This window comes from Lithobates pipiens, unplaced genomic scaffold (genome assembly GCF_037356315.1).
Source record: "Lithobates pipiens isolate NorthernLeopardFrog02 unplaced genomic scaffold, aLitPip1_a1.2 Scaffold_22, whole genome shotgun sequence".
NCBI classification, from domain to species: Eukaryota; Metazoa; Chordata; class Amphibia; order Anura; family Ranidae; genus Lithobates; species Lithobates pipiens.
Window position 1 is genome coordinate 227,991,770 of NW_027507784.1, and position 16,435 is coordinate 228,008,204.

Here is a 16,435-nt window from a genome sequence, read left to right on the forward strand (position 1 = left end):
AATTGTCTTGGAGATAACGTAACAGTAAGGGATCATAGTATAAGTGGTTCAACGCCACATATCAGGCTATATCTTTCACTTAGTGGCTAAGGGCTGCAGCTTAGTTACAGTGTCTTTCAGGGCAACTGAGACTGCCACACAAGTCGCTCTGCAGTAACAGTGTCCTAGAAGGGGGGCTTTTATCTTCTGCTTGTCCACGGGGACACCTCATGGGGCATCAACAGGGCAGGGAGGCAAGTCCGTGTCTGAGGATAGACCGAAAGGCACAACAGAGAAGGCGAGACATATTGCGGGATCTAGGGGGCAAGCCCCCTCCAGTTTTGTTTCCCATCCTCACCCCCCAGGCGCTCCATCAGGGCTGTTGTGGCCACTGTACCTGTCATATCCAAGTGCTGATCAGAAGTTCAGGGCTAAGGTTACCCTCTGACTGGCGCTCAGATCGCAGCGGTAAGCAAATTACTGCCATAAACGGCAGCGTACCCTAGGGGAGCCAGTCAGGGCCATGAGTCCAAGATGCGGTGTCAGCTGGTCAACAGCTCTCGGCTTCAGAGATTCCAGTCCTGCCCAACGACTGCACCCACACCCCGCTCCCCTAGCATGCAGACCGCAAGGGAATAGACCGGATTAGCCCGAGGGGGGGCACAGGGCAGGAGAAGGCCTCAGAACCAGGGAACACGCAGAAGTTAACGGTCTCGGGGCAGGGACTCAATCCAATGAGATGCCTCTTTCATGGAAGTAAAAAATCTAGTAGCTTCGCCATCCACCACCCACAAGCGGACTGGAAACATGTTGTGTTTCAGGCCTTTTGTATGGAGCAGGGCTTTAACCTGATCAAAAAAGGTACACCGGAGCCGCTGTGTTTCCACTGAATAATCCGGGAACAACATTTTTTTGATGTTGTCATGTCGTAGCTCACCCACCTTCCTCGCCTCTCGCAGGATCGGGTCCCTAATTCAGCAGTCAGAAGATGAGGGTTCTCGGCGGCGCACCAGGAGGGCCCTTGACAGACGACATCCTATGCGCTCGTTCAATTGTGAAGTAGGGAGAGAAGGCAGCCTGCGCAGGAGTGATCGTAGCAATTGTTCCATGAAGGTCGCTGGATCTCTGCCCTCAGCCCCCTCCGGGAGACCCACCAGGCAGAGGTTGTTCCTCCGGTTCCTGGTCTTCTGTGCGGGATTCCATAGCTTTCATCTTAGCATGCAGGGTGTGGCGGGAGTCGCCATGCACCCTGAGCGTGTCCTCAGTGTCCCCCACTCTCTGCTTCGCTGAGTGTCACGATAATTATCCATATCCATCCTGATCAGACCCATCTCCATTTGCTCTATCTTTGCCGTTAACGTGGTCTGGCAGCCTGTTAAAGCTTGTATAAGAGCCTCAAACTGTCCATTGCCCACGTGGGATGGCTCCGGAGCTTCAGTCTGGAACGCCATATTGGATCGGCGTGACACGTGGGTCTCGTGGAGATGGCAGGGTGTTCCGAGCTGACTGCCGCTTGCGGTGGATCCCCAGTTTCCCCTTCTCATGCCCGGAGGGAAGTGTCTCCGTACGGTCTATTAGTAGCTAATTAGATCCTATTTAGACGGATAATTGGGCCATCCAGGCGTGGAGCTCCAAGCACGCACGTCCGTCTAGGTCGCCAACTTGACCACGCCCAAGTTTTACAAAGTTTAACATTACGCTTTCTCTCCTGAAGTCATTGCTTGATTAGTGTAAATTTCATTAGGCAGTAGACGATTCAAATCATACTTCTAAGCCTTGCAAATCCTACTTCTGTAAAGAGGAAAAGCCAGAGTTTTTTTCCTGTCAGGAAGGTACACATCCATCTATGTTTTTCTGGATGTCTTGGCACAGGTGTGAGGTTCTTGATAAAGACAACTAAGGCTCCATGTACACGGGACAATGTTCAACCTCTCCTGAACGATTTAACTTGACCGCTAGAAACCGGCGTTTAAAAACAGCCGTTTAGCCGTGTTTACATGCCACATTTAGAATTTTTTTTGATTAAAATGAAAAACGTCTAAACAAAAACGCAGCTAAACGCGAGTTACTGCATTTGGTGATTGAAATGCCTCCAAACACAGCTTCTAAACTCATTTTTTTGGGTTCCAAAAAAACGCCTCTAAACGCAGCTTCCTAGAAAATTCTAAAACGACCCTGTGTACATGTACTGATAAGACAACAGAAGAGTTCAGGAGCAGTTGAAAAAAAAAAAGCCCAACTGCTCCGTTTACTAGCAGCAGTGTACATGAGGCCATCTGTAGCATGAATGAGAAATTCTACCTGGAAGGGCATATTCGCGAAGCCCTTTATAAGTAAACTCAGCAGACACGCTAAGGCACACAACAAGGCACCATCCCCGAGATGGAGAGCTTGGAAAGTGGCGGGACACACACACGATACCTCAGGTCCTTGACTAACCGGTTCGGCAGATCCCCATACAACCAATCCACTCGTCCAGTGGACAAACCATGCCACATAGCTTTGGCGCACTTAATACATTGCAGACCCCAGGGCTGTGTCCAACACAGCTGCAATGCCAACCCCGCAATGGGAAACAGAGTGGACAACCAATTCTGCACTGTGGTCCACAGGATCCTTAAGGATGGGAGATGCCACCACTGGTACCACAGCTGCTGTAGACACCCTGGAATTAGGTGGAACCACTACAGGAGAGGTCCACTTTAGAAAGGCATCCGCAACAAACAGGATTTTTAAAACAGCTTACCTGTAAGCCATTTTCTTTGATGTACATCAGGGGACACAGAGCCATAGTAGATACTATATGGGTTATAGGGCCACTGATAGGTGATGGACACTGGCACACCCCAAGGTAAGAAGTGTACTCCCTATATAACCCCTCTCACTACTGAGAGTCCTCAGTTTTGTAGCCAAGCAATACAAGTGTATACCAAGAAGGGAGGGACCTCTGTGCCCCCTGATGTACATCAAAGAAAAGGATTTTACAGGTAAGCCATTTTGAAAATCCTGTTTTCTTTTCATACTTCAGGGGACACAGAGCCATAGTAGTTACTATGTGGGATGTCCCATAGCAATGGCAACTGAAGGGGTGGAGACAAAAAAAAAAGTAGGGCAAAAAGGAGGCCAGAGGACTCATACTGCAGCCTGCAGTACACTGTTCCCAAAGGCAATATCCTGATGACCTTTAACATTGATTTGATAAAATCTGGTAAATGTATGAACTGAAGACCAAGTTGCGGCCTTACAGATCTGAGCCATAAAGACCTGATGATGCACCGCCCAAGAGGCACTAATAGCCCTAGTTGAGTGTGCTTTAACATGAAAAGCATGACTTATTCTATAAGCCATAAGCTTGAACAATCACTTGAATCCATTTGGAAATAGTAGAAATTGATGCTGCCTGCCTGTCCCCTTTTTGGACCTTCTGGCAGTACAAACAAAACATCTATTTTGCGAACCTGAGTGATCGCCTTTAAGTAGAGTCTGATCGCTCTTACTACATCAAGGGAACATAGTGCCTTCTCGTTCCTAGATTGAGGCTATGGGAAAAAAAGAAGGAAGAATAATATCCTGGTTTAAATTAAAACCTGTCACCACTTTTGGTAAGAATTCAGGATGAGGACGCAAAACCACCTTATCCTTATGCATGATCAAATATGGCTCTTTACAAGATAGAGCCGCTACTTAGAGGTGCCTTGATAGGGGGATTAATCTGTTACCCCCTGTATAAAGCTACGCACCAGAGAGTGGGAAGCAAGAGGCCGTTGAAAAAATACTGACAAGGCCGAGATCTGGCCCTTGATAGTACTCAAGGCCAGCTTAATTTCTAATCCCATTTGCAGGAAATCAAGGATCCTACCAATGACATACTTCCTGGGGTGCCAACCCCTGAATCCACACCAACATACATATGCCTTCCAGACTCAATAGTAAATGATTCTGAAAGCCGGCTTCCTGGCCTTAACCAAAGTAGACACTACTGAAGGAGATAACCCCAGATCCTTTAGAATGTGGGTTTCAATAGCCAAACCATTAAATTTAGCATCCGGAAGGTAGGATGGAATACCAGACATTGTTCGAGAAGGTCTGGCCATAATAAAGGGACTCCTACCTCCATCTTTATGATCTCGGCAAACCAAGATCTTCTGGGCCACCAGATTCACCTCCTTTCGCTCCTGCAGAGAAGACATAGAAGTAGCAGAACTGGAGGAAACGCATAGATCAGTGAAAACTGATCCCATGGGAAGACTAATGCATCTGTTCAGCATGTTAGGGGATCCCTCGTTCAATACAAAGTTGTCGACTTTGTTGTTTAATCTGGACACAAACAGGTCCACGTCCCAAGCATTATGCTAGAAATGGGGTATTCGAAGATGTAGGGGGTGAAGAGACCATTCCCCCAGAAATAACTGTTGGCGACTCAAGTAGTCTGCCTGCCAATTTTCTATTCCTGGAAGGAAAATCACTGATAGGCAAGGAATGCTGTGTTCTGCCCAAGCTAGAACATTATTCACCTCTTTTTGGTCTGTACGACTTCTCGTGCCCCCCTGGTGATTGATGTAAGCCACAGCCGTGGCATTGTCGGATTGAATCCTGACAGGACAATCCCGTAGTCTGACTGTCCAAGATTCTAGGACCAGACGTACAGCCCGCATCTCCAAAATGTTGATAGGCAAGGTCCTTTCTGACTTGGACCATCTCCCCTGGAAAGAAACTTCTTCCGGGACTGCTCCCCAGCGTAGAAGGCTGGCATCTTGTCACCACTTTTCAGGATACTGGCAGAAAAGATTTCCCCTTTTGGAGGATGCTGGATATCAACCACCAATTTAGGCTCCGATGTACGTCGGGAGCCTAGCGTTTTGGAAAATCCAAAGTCCGAATCTTTTTGTCAGACAGACAGGATGGCGTTTTGTAGCAGGCTTGAATAAAACTGCGCATAGGGACAGCCTCGAAGGAGGCCACCATTTTCCCTAACAATCTCATGCACATGTCGAATGGAAGGATTTTTCTTTGTTTTGATAAGTTGAATTAGTCCTATAATGGAACTGATTCTTGTCTGGGGTAAGAATACCTTAATCTGTATGGTATCTATGACCAGCCCCAAGTACTGTAATCTCCTTGATGGTTTTAAGGATGATATTTCTAGGTTGAGTATCCAACCCAGAGATTCCAGGTAGTTTACAGCGGTGATCAGACTCTGGTTTAGACCTAAGACTGAATGATCTATTAAAAGTAGATCTAAATAGGCTAGGACCATTACGCCTTGAGCCCTTAATCTGGCTAAATTTTTGAGAACACCTGTGGTGCTGTGGCTAGACCGAATGGCAGGGCCACAAACTGAAAATGATGATTTTCTATTTCGAAGCGTAGAAATTTATGGTGAGCAGGAAATATTGGCACATGGAGATATGCATCTTTGATATCGATTGAGGCCAAAAACTCCCCTCCTTGCAGGATGGAAACCAATCGGATTGACTTCATGCGAAAGGATCGGATATTTAAGTGTCGGTTCAGATCTTTGAGATCTAGAATGGGTCTTGCCTCTCCGTTTGGTTTTGGAACCATGAAAAGGTTTGCATACAAACCTGTGCCCTGTTCCTCTAAGGGAACCTCTGATATCACCTGCTGGGATAATAGATGATCCAGAGCTAGAAAGACCTTTTTCTCTGGATCCCTGGGAACATTTGATCTTAGAAAACAAGGAGACGGAAAATCTTGGAACTCTAGTTTGTAACCTAGACACACCGAAGAAGCCACCCATCTGTCTTGACATTGTTCCTACCAGATCTTTGAAAATTGGAGGAGCCTTCCCCCCACCCGAGAGAGTGGGAGCACCCCTTCATAAGGAGGCTTTAGCATTTTGCTCCCTCTTCCACTCATAGCCTGAAGATCTTTTGACCCTGCTGCCCTTGGGGTCTTCCCCTTGAACATGACAGTTGAGGCCGTCACGGCTGCCTAGAGGCTGATGCCCCTGGTGAGGAAGCACGCTTAAAAGGAGAAATGTTTGAACTACTTTATTCGTAAAAGAGCTTTTCTCAGAGATCCTTTGGATTTATCCAGATTGTCTCCAAATAGCTGTTCACCATGAAAGGGGAAACTGGCCAAGAGTTTTTTTTTTTTTTTTTTTTTAACACGGTGCATTGGCTGACCAATTTTTCAGTCACAGAACTCTGCGAGAATGCACTAGTCCAAACATAAACCGTGAGGCTAGAATGATAGAATCTTTCATAGCATCTACTGTGAAACAGTGCGTCTGATATGCCAGCCCATTGCTGGGCCTGCTGATCAGGCAGAATCTAGTATCTCCACAAACTGTTCCTTAATGGACTGAGATACACCAATTGTCGCAAGAACCAGCTGCGCTACTGAACTTGTTAGAGACATATTGCTTTTGGAATGTAGTTCCAACGTTTCATCTGTTAGATCCTTTAAAATTAGCACATTATCCACCGGACATGTGAGACTCTTCACTGAGGAAATTGCCGCATCAATTGCTAGAACCCCCCCATTTCTTATAGAAATCCTCTTCCATAGGATCAAGTGTAGAGAATCTCTTAGGGGGATAATATTGTTTATCTCAGGGATCCTCAAACTACGGCCCTCCAGCTGTTGCAAAACTACACATCCCATGAGGCATTGTAAAAGTCTGACATTCACAGACAGGACTAGGCATGATGGGAATTGTAGTTCCTGAACTGGAGGGCCATAGTTTGAAGACCCATGGTTTATCTGGATGTTCCCATTTAGAATACATACTTTTTTTTTAGCCATGAATGAATAAGAAAAGCATCCCCAGATGGGGGAGGTTTTAATGATCCCAAACCAGAGGTGGGTTCATCAAGAACCTGCACTGAAGGCAGCAAAAAGGTTGAACGAACAAATTTAATAAGAGTGCACAAGCAACCTGTCTTGTGATGCTACTTCCTCTATATTAGGATCCTCAGAAGTGGATATATTATTATCTTCCAAATCTATTGGAAGATCTTCCTGATCCCCTACCCCTTGTACCTCAATAAGGGGATCCTGAGCACTAGATGGGGATCTGCTACGTTTATACCTACTATGGAGAGATAAATACGCCCCCCCATTTTTAAAAAGAAAGTTTTCTTACGTGAGCGGCACACTTCAGACCACACGGTATGTTTGTTTTTTTTCCAAAAAAGGAATCCTTTTGGCATATAGTACCCCTGAAGGGGTTAACTTCAACATTGGGGGCGCAGGAGGAGAACCCAGCCCCCCCTTTTCTTACCGGAGGATCTAACTGCTCTGGCCGGAGGAGGGGAGGAAATTAAAGCGGTATTCCGCTGACCTATCATTTTTTTTTTCCTGTGTCATTGTAATTAGTTTGTCATGTAATTCTAGTACTCACTACTTGTAGTTTTATTCTTCCCGGCTTGCCGATTTCTTGCGCAAATGTAAGTTATAAAACTTCCTCCCGGCCGTTTCCATTTTGCTTTTGGGCATTTGAAGCCCACAAGCATTTAGTTCCGGGATGCGGTGAATGCTGTGCTCCCAGCATTCACCGCTCGATCCTGCGCATGCTCATTGACACCAGCGAGCAGCAACACAAGATTTCGGGTTGCCATCACAACGGGCGGGGAAAGTTCCCGCCCTGTTGTGATGGCAACCAAATACTTGCCTGTGTAGTGTCATATTTTGCTCCCCATCATAGAATGCTCTGGATGTGATGTTGCGGCCAGAAGTTTTGCACTGCGCATGCGCGATGCGTTCCAAATGCTTGCACCATGCGTTCCAGAGGATTTCTGACAATGTAGTTCAGTGAAACCGTCAGATAATGTCACGGGAGTGAGGGGAGGTAATCGTGACATTAACTTTAGACACAGCAGAGAGCGGCGGAGAGAGAGCAGGTAACTGTGGCTCAGGGAGGGGATTACCTCCCCTCACTTCTCTGACATTATCGGACGGTTTCACTGGTCTGCATTGTCGCAAATCATTTGGAACGCATTGCGCATGCGCAGTGCTAAATTTCTGGCCGCAACGTCACTTCCGGAGCATTCTGTGATGGGGAGCAAAATATGACACTACACCTGCCCACTTCTAAAATGGCTTGGTTACCTAATCTCAGGAGATTTCGGCATGACGCCGTTCCCCACTGATTCCTGGGAAGACTAACAAAGCTCCCAGGGGGCTTTGCGAGGCCGGGGAAAGGCGATAAACACACCTACTCCCACGGGAGGAGAGCCCGGAAGTCAGGAAACAAATTACTACTAAAAGGTAATTACAGCATTATTATTATTTTTTAAAGCGGAGGTCCACCCTAAAGTGGACCTTCCGCTCATCGGAACCCTCCCCCCCTCCGGCACCACAATTGGCACTTTTCAGGGGGGAGGGGGTGCAGGTACCTGTACAGTACAGGTATCTGCACCCACTTCCGGGATAGCTCTCTGCGGAAAGGGGCGTAGATTACGCCCCTTTCCAAAAGTCCCCCGCTGCCTGCTGGGAAACACACAGATCCCAGAGGCAGCGGGTCCATCCTTATTGCGCAGCGCGACTCACGCATGCGCAGTAGGGAACCGGGAAATGAAGCCGAAAGGCTCCACTTCCTGATTCCCATACCCAAAATGGCGGCGGCAGCACCCGAGAGACATCGCGGGCACGCTGGACAGGTAAGTGTCACTATTTTAAAAGTCAGCAGCTGCAGTATTTGTAGCTGCTGGCTGTAATAAAAAAAACTAAAACGCGGAGTCCCGGCGGACTCCCGCTTTAAGGCAATTTGAGCATCTATGGTACTAAGGGAATTAAATTATATCAACTTGAAAAATTTAGTACAAGACCGCTTTAAGGCTTCTGACACCGCGCTGTTTCTAGCATCAGGCGGTGAGTGCTCAATACAACCCCCAGTGGTGACACACAGGCATGAAAACATTATAAACTTAAAAGGAGAAATTCATAAATTCTGAACTTGCCTTCCCACCGCAGGGTTATCCGCAATAAACCCAATCTTCACCCTTCACGTTGGGTTCTGAAACCTTCAGGAACAGGGGAACCTAGAGGTTACCCACAATCCTGGACCTGCAACAGCACCCTGCCAGTAAAAACTTTATGGCCTTACTACCAAAAAGTACTGGATCCCAGGGTCCAGCTCTGTAAAAAGGGAAGCATTCGCAAGCAAAACCTTGTTTCTTCGGACAGGTACAATTCCTTAGGCCCATGAAAGGACACACTGAACAGATCCTGTCAGTATGCCTAGCCCCAGCAAGGATTGCTTCCAGTGGAGCACAGCACATCTTTACTCGTGACCAATACCTTAGACACTGGCGAAAAAACTGAGGACTCTCAGTGGGAGGGGTTATATACTTCTTGCCTTAGGGTGTGCCAGTGTCCATCTATCAGTGGCCCTATAACCCGCATAGTAACTACTATGGCTCTGTGTCCCCTGATGTATGAAAAAAAAAAAAAAAAGGAACAACGTACCAACCAACCGCTTCAGGGGCGCTGTTGGCCAGGATAAAAACGGACATGACTCCCGGTCACGCGTGTCCCTGTGAGACGTTTAAATCACTGTCCGCCCTGGTCCAAGATGGGTCTGTGTCACGGCTGCTTGAGAGTGGAGCTAGCAGTCTACACATGCTCCTTGGCCAGACTGGGGTGACTACTGGATCTAGATCATCCAGTCTGTCGCCCAGCATGGCTGTTCATTGAAGATCTTCACAGGAAAAATCCCAGGAAAAAATAAAGGAAAGGCTATGGAACCGCAGGTATAGTATGCCATACAGCCAGTCTACCCTTTTGTCTGGTTTGAATTATCTTATGCTCATTCAGTCACATCACTGGCAAAACTGGCAGTGTTTTGAATCCAGTATTTGCTGGCAGACCCATCTTGCAATATAGGCTACGGACTTCCTGCATAGCTCTGCGTGTTTGATTTACCCGCTGATGCAATTCCTCTACACAACAATCTCACAAGTTCGGTATATGGACATGCAACATGTGTAGTGATCACTGAATATTTAGAATCATGAGCTAGCATCGGCCCCCTCTTGTTAGCAGCAACATTCCCTTCATAGCTGACCCATACATGTGTGTATGATGGGAGGCCCTGAGGTTGGCGCCATATTGCGACAACCTTGTAATATTTTCCAGTATGTCTTTCTATAACTGGGTGAATTGGGGGGGGGGGGGGGGGGGATCTTCTGGTCCCACTATGTTTACCCGACATCTGTAGTGGCCATATTTTACGTTAAAAAAAAAAATTGATATCTGTGATTTAATTATAAAAATTACCAATTAGTGACCTGCAGCTGAACACCATCACCCAGATATTGGGCACAAAATAGAGATGAAAATAATAAAGTGCAGCGCTAGGTTTAAGCGCAAAATGACCCTGTGCATGAAAACATATATAAACTAGGTACAGTGCAGCTGTGCAATGTAATAAATTGTGCTATAAGCAAATTATTATTTTTAGTGCAGGCCTATGCGATAATGCATGGTGACACCAAAGTCACATATAAAACGCTCAAAAGTGCAAAAACAATGTAAATGGATTTTTCAAGAGAGGAAGGCCAGAGTCTTCCATCAGTGAATCTTTGATTCCACTAAAAGCGCCGTCTTACCCCCGAGTAAGGGAGGTCGCAAGCCATCTGGTAAGTCTTTTATATCTTTTTTTTTTTTAATCAAATACGTTTTTATTACGAAATAAAATGGTACAAGCCATACATAGACAGAGTGTAATAGTACAATAAGGCCGATTCCTCGGCCAAACATTGTCCATAAGGCCCCTTGGGACAGTTGTACATAAGATCAAAGCAGCGATAATGGCAATACAGCACATATAATGTATCCAACATGTGGGGCAGCGAAAACCAAAAGGAGTGCAGGCTAAACGCGAAAAGGAAAGAAAAAACAAAAAAAAAAAAGGGAAAAAAAAACAAAAAACAAAAAGATAATAAATAGTCCCTCTGAGTACACATCATACTTTACATAGAACAAATGTATAGAATCAGACATATTGCTCGACTCTCAAATACCCAGCTATGCCAATCTCTGCTCTTCCCATGTACAGTCATTGGGAGAGAAAAAAAATGAACAACAATACTATTTACTTATTACTTTCTAATTTCCTCAGTGTATAGGACCAGTTACTTATGTTCAACCCTCTAATAATCTGTCCTGTATTAGTTAATGAGGAGCTAGCCCTTGAACATCAAGCCACTTCTGCCACATAGTATAGCATTTGTGTGGTGCATGCCTATGCTGGTAGGTCAGTTTTTCCCTGATTATCAGGATTCACTTGATCAATCCATTGCTGCCTGGTGGGGACCCTGTGTGTGATCCACAAACGTGCCATTAGTTTTCTGGCTACATATAATAACCGGATAATTGCCGTATGAGTGGTTGGCGTCAGCAACTCCTCGTCCAGGGTGCCCAACAGGCAGACCAAAGGATTCCTTGGAATGGTAACTGAAAATACAGAAGAGATAGTCTCGAGGATCCCATCCCAGTACCGTATTAGTTTTGGGCACCTCCAGAACATGTACAGGAGATCACCATGGTCCCTCATGCATTTAGGACACAGGGGTGTATCCCGGACACCCCAGTTATGCAACTTGACTGATGTTCTATAAACCCTATGTAGTAAATAGAGATGTGATAATTTGTGGGAGGGCGAGACTGACACCAAGGGGACGGAGGACAGGCAAAGATTCCAAATCTCCACATTCATCGGTCCCAGGTCCGCCTCCCATTTCCGCCGACATGGGAGACTTGCAGACTCTTGTATTGCATTAAGGAGAATGTCATACCCTCTAGATATCATACCCTTTCTTTCACTTTCCATTAGGATCCCTTGCACCACAGCATGGTCCATCAGGCGAAGTAGCACACTGCGAGATTGCACTTGTAGCGCATGGCGCAACTGTAAATATTTAAAAAAGTCTTTGCGCGGTATGCCGAATTCAGCCTGCAGTTCCATAAAGGACTTCAGCTCCCATCCACTGTACAATTGTGGAAGGTACCGAAGACCTCTCACCCTCCATGAGCCAAAGCCCCCAAGTTTAAAACGTTCACCATAATTGCCATTCCTCCAGATAGGGGTGAGCCTTAGAAAACCACGTATCTGTAGCAGCCATTTAACATGAGACCACAGGGTATTTAGCAGGATGATGGTTGGGGAGCTCCTGTCCATGTGTGTGTAACCTGCTTCTAGCTTAGCTAATGCCATGTCCAGATCGTCAAAGTTGTCAAGCATCCTGCGTACCGGATCCAGGGGATCATCCAATCCCCAACCACCCAGTTGCTGTAACTGCGAAGCCAAAAAATACATTCTGGCATGTGGTATTGCCAAACCCCCTTCGTCTTTCTTATATTGCAGTGTATGTAGACTAATGCCGCGTACACACGTAGCTGACTATCCGACTGACTTAGTCTGGCAGACTTCCCGCCAGACTGTCCGGACTTTCCAAACGGGCTACTTGCCCACACACGGCACTTTTCCAGCGGACTAATACGGCATACTTAGTCCGCCGTAATATCCGCCGTACTTTTGAAATGAACGGACTCGCCCACACACGCAGAGCAAAGTCCGCTCATTTCGAGCGCGTCTCCAGGTAGGCTAGGCCCGCGAAGGAGACTTCGCTGGCCCCGCCACCTGGTATGGACTTAAAGGGGAACCCCAACAAAAAAAATCGGCGTGGGGGTCCCCCCAAGTCCACAACAGACCCCTGTCCGAGCACGCTACCCGGCAGGCCAGAAAAGGGGGGACGAGCGAGCGTCCCCCCTCCTGAGCCGTACCAGGCCGAGTGCCCTCAACATGGGGGGTGCCCGGTCTTCTGTCGCCGCCGCCTTCAGTAGTTCTTCTCCTGGAGATGTTGACTCGACGCTCTCTTCGGCCGCAATGTGGGGTCAATGTCACATGGGTTGATGTCACATGGCGACAGTCCCAGCATCCTCCGGGACTGTGACACCGTAAGGGGGCGGGGTCACCATGTGACATCAACCCATGTGACATCAACCGATGACCCCGCCCCTTGTCCCTATATAAGTGGCCGGGCAGCGCGTCCCTGGCATTGTGGCCGGAGAGAGCGTCAAGTCAACATCTCCAGGAGAAGAAGAACGGAAGGCGGCGACAGAAGACTCGGCCACCGCCTGTAAAAGAGCTATAAGAAGGCGCGGTGGCCCGGCAGAAGAACCGAAGAGGGGGACAAGACCCCCAAAGTCGGAAAAAGGGGCCGCCGCGACGAAGAAGAATGCCGGGCTCCTCCGCTAGCAAAAGAGCTACAAGAAGATAGCGGAGGAGTCCGGCGAGAAGACCCCCCGAAGATGGAAGACCCCCGGAGCTGTGCAATAAATTATTTTATCTTGTGTGTTGTGTTTTTTTTTGCAGTTTATTTTACAGGTGAATGGGTAGGGGTACATTGTACCCCATACTCATTCACATAGGGTGGGGGGCCGGTATCCGGGGGCCCCCTTATTAAAGGGGCTCCCGGATTCCGATAAGCCCCTCGCCCACAGACCCCGAAACCAACGGCCAGGGTTGTCGGGAAGAGGCCCTTGTCCTCAACATGGGGACAAGGTGCTTTGGGGTGGGGGGGCCACTCAGCCCCCCCTTCCCCAAGGCACCCCCTATGTTGAGGGCACGCGGCCTGGTACGGCTCAGGAGGGGGGCGCTCGCTCGTCCCCCCTTTCCTGGCCGGCCAGCGTACTCGGACAAGGGTCTGTTGTGGACTTGGGGGGGACCCCCACGCCGATTTTTTTCGGCGTTGGGGTTCCCCTTTAAGTCCATACCAGGTGGCGGGGCCAGCGAAGTCTCCTTCGCGGGCCCCGCCTACCTGGAAACTCGCTCGAAATGAGCGGACTTTCCTCCGGGCGGGAAAAGTCCGTTCATTTCAAAAGTACGGCGGACTGGCATACACACAGCCGGATTGCCCGCCGAAATGCGAGTCCGGCGGGAACATTGGAGTGCAAAACTACTTTCTAAGTCCGCCGTACTTTCGGGTCAAAAAAGTATGCCGGAGGCTACACACTGGGGGATTGTCTGGCGGACTTCAGTTTGCCGGACTTTTCCACCCGCTTGTTTGATCGCGGCATAAGTCTGGCTGTCTTTCTACACCATATTAATTCCCTAAACTGGGAGTCAATTTTATCAAACCAACGCTTAGGAATACATGTTGGGGAATTATGGCAAATATAGAGAGCGGTAGTTTACACCATGTTTTACATTACTCCCTGAATTTAAGTAATAGAGGTAGAAGATTCAGAATGGCATAATTTGTGACATCGGGAGATACCAGCACCCCTAGATATCGATAGGACATGACTGTTTGAATCATGGTCACGCATGCAGGAAGAGGCACAGTCAACGGGGTCAAGGGCAATAGTACCGACTTGTCCCAGTTTATTGAGAAGCCGGTGCATAGTGCCAGTTTAATCAGGTGCATAGTCGCCATCAGGGAGCCCTGTGTATCACCTAAATAAATGTGTCATCTGCATACAATGACACCACATCTGCGCCAGTGGGCCTACTAAATCCAACAATCTCCCGATCCGTTCTCATTCTAGCCGCCAGTGGTTCCAGCACCAAGGCAAAAGGCCCCTGCCTTGTGCCCCTAAACAGCAGGAATGACTTGGACAGTTCTGCATTAGCCCGGATTCGGGCCGTTGGTTTAGCGTATAGCAATTTAACCCAGCGGATAAATGTAGTACCTATCCCCATTCTCTCCATGACATTCCACAGGTAAGGCCACTCAACACTGTCGAATGCCTTAGCTGCATCCAGAGAGAGGATGGCCTGATTACCGGGGTTGTCCACGAGAACCTGGCTATTTAGAAATAGACGTTGAATGTTTTCGGCAGTAGAGCGTGTGGGAATAAACCCAGATTGATCTCGGTGAATCAATTTTTGTATTACCTGGGTCAGTCTTGTTGCCAATACTCTCGCAAGCAGCTTAACATCCATCGTGAGTAAAGAGATGGGCCTATAGGAGTCAGGGGATGTCGCTACTTTGCCTGGTTTTAGAAGTACTATTATAACCGCTTCATTCACGGAGTCAGGTAGGGCACCTGTCTCCAAGGCATTATTAAATACTTTTAAGAGAGTGGGCAGTAAAACGGCATTGTATCACTTGTAAACCTCGGATGGAAGACCATCAGCCCCTGGGGCTTTGTTATTATGAGTGTGTTTCAGTGCCGAGGCCAGTTCGTCCTCTGTTATGGGGGCATTCAGCACCTCCCTATCCAAGGCAGACAAGCAAGGAATTTCACATCCGTCTAGGAAGTTTACAATATCCCCTTCACTAGGTTGTACCTTAGATGAGTAAGTCTGCATAAAAGGACCGAAAAATCTGTAAAATCTCGGATGTGCCGTATGGGCCATCCACTGCGAGTCGCATAAGGAAGAGACCATAGGGGCAGATCCCTGAGCCCTTGCCAGCAGAGCCAGCATGTGGCCTGTGGACTCCCCCTCCTCAAAGTGCGTTTGTTGCAAAAAAAACACTTATTCTCTGCTAGTTGTAATGCTACTTGTCTAGACAGACTGTGCCCCAAGCCAGGCCCTTTTAGCATCCTCCGAGGGGTTAGCGATATAGGCCAACTCCGATTCTCCAAGTGCTCTGCACACCTCGACTTCCCAGGCTTTAGTGTTCATTTTAATACCGTTAATGGCAGTGATAAATTGTCCCCTGAGGAATGCCTTAGCCGCATCCCATACCGTACCTATGGGGGCCGAGTCTATTATCTTGTAGAAAAAATTTAAGGTCATCAGCTATGGGGTCAGGCTGCAGAAAGAATGTGAGCCAGAAAGGATTAAGCTCCCAACTCCTAGGTTTAATGTTAGTGGGTAGAGTCATCACAATCCAGAGAAGAGTGATCAGATATGTGCCTATCCCCATACCCAGAGTCTCCTATTAGCGGGAGTAACGTGGAGTTCCCCAACCCCAAGTTAATCCTAGCCAAGCTCCCAAAAGCAGTGGAGCAACAGGAGTATAGTCTGGTTCGGGGGTGGGCTCTCCTCCACACATCCTCAGGCTGAGCTCAGCGAGTAGTGCAGCAAAGGGATTGCCACCACCTGGCCAGGAGGGCACTAAGGGGGGCACGGGAACCTTATTCCAAATACAATTCACATAATTATTAAAGTCTCCCATTGCCAACAGAGGTACATTGGGGAACTGTGTCATAAACCCAGCCAGGCGCCTAAGAACCTCAGCTGAATACAGGGGTGGTATATATATGTTGGCGATAATACAAGTATTCTGCCTGATCAGGATGCTCACTCCCCTGGCATATGCGGAGTATGTAGAGTGGAATTGAGTGGTATATACTCTAGGGCCAAAACTAGGCATACTATCAGGTGCAAAATGAGTCTCCTGCAGGCATACAATTCCAGCCTTCATATCCCCGAAGTGCCCCAACACTGCCAGTCTCTTTACTGGGCTGCCTAGCCCCCTAACGTTCCAGGAAAGGAATCTAACCTTCGCTAACATTGGTAGGGTGTACAAAT

General features: G+C 47.8%; 1 protein-coding gene across 2 annotated transcripts in view; it reads right to left on the reverse strand.

Moving 5' to 3' along the window:
* GSPT1 (G1 to S phase transition 1) overlaps nt 1-16,435 on the reverse strand; it is a 577,045-nt gene that overhangs the window by 223,122 nt on the left and 337,488 nt on the right. The window lies entirely within an intron of this gene.